This window comes from Dipodomys merriami, unplaced genomic scaffold (assembly GCF_024711535.1).
Source record: "Dipodomys merriami isolate MVZ:Mamm:240054 unplaced genomic scaffold, mDipMer1.0.p SCAF_4, whole genome shotgun sequence".
NCBI lineage: Eukaryota > Metazoa > Chordata > Mammalia > Rodentia > Heteromyidae > Dipodomys > Dipodomys merriami.
Window position 1 is genome coordinate 84,332,275 of NW_027205603.1, and position 1,355 is coordinate 84,333,629.

The window sequence follows — 1,355 nt, forward strand, 5'->3', positions numbered from 1 at the left end:
GTAAGTAAATAAATGAAGGATGACACATACTATCCTAGAAAATTAAACAGATAAATATGATATCCTTCTTGAGCTTAACTGACATTTTGTGTCATGGGTTTACTTCTGTTATTTCATAGAGTTTTGCAATCCGTTCTACAAGTAGTCACCTACCTGGTCTATACTTGATCATGACAGCGTGGTATTTTTCAGCTTTTACCATTTCAGAGCAACATTAAAGATCTTTCAGCCTGGTGCCACTGGCTCACACCTGAAATCCGAGCTACTCAGGAGGCTGAGATCTGGGGATCTGGTTTGGCCCTAATAGAGTGTATTTATAACAGGTGAGAAAGGCAGTCAGTGAGAAGACAGGGTGTGACGCTGGCTTACTGCCACTCAAAGAGACCGTATTGGTACAGAATGTAGCAAGCCATACAGCCCCAGCCACAGAGAGGCCAAGTGTGGAGCAGACTTTGCCTCTGCCTACTAGGTTGAAGCTGGAAATAACTGTTCAAAAGGGTCCAGACATAAGATGGCACCTGCCCAGGGTCATTGAGCAAGTTGGACATGGCAGTTCTAGATTAGAGCAGGGTTTCCCAATCCCAGTGTCATTTTGGACTAAACAATTCTACATTGTGAGGAGCCATCTGGACATTATACGGGTAGCCTTGTCCTTTACCCATCAAATTCAGTAGCATCAGTCTGCTCATTTGTGCCACAAAAATGCCTCTATACTTTGCCAAAGGTTGTCTGGAGAACAAAATTGGTCCCAATAGAAGACCAGGGCTAGACTCTAGGACTGCTAATTACCCCTGAATCTACCCAGCTAAACATCATGTTGACAGATGTTAAAGTTAGGAGATAAACTAGTAACTAGTAGGTCTTTTACTATAGAAAGAACCTCCCTCTACCTAAAATAAATAGAAAAATCTACAACACAGAACAAAGAACATGCTACAAGAAAACAAGCCTGCTTATTTTGTATAGTACTAGGGATTGAACTCTGGGACTGTACATTTCAATTATACTCTCAATTACATAATTTCAGACTTGATTTTTTTTTTTTTTTTTTTTTTTTTTTTTGCCTATCCTGGAGCTTGAACTCAGCCTGGTGCTGTCCCTGAGATTCTTTTGCTGAAGGTTAGCATTCAAACACAAGCCACAGTGCCACTTCCAGCCTTTTCTGAATAGTTTATTAGAGATGAGAGTCTCACAGACTTTTCTGCCCAGGCTGGCTTTGAATTGTGATTCCCAGATCTCCAGCTTCTCTTTTTTTTTTTTTTTTGGTCGGTCGTGGAGCTTGAACTCTGGGCCTGGGCGCTGTCCCTCAGCTCTTCAGCTCAAGGCAAGCGCTCTACCACTTGAGCTACAGCGCC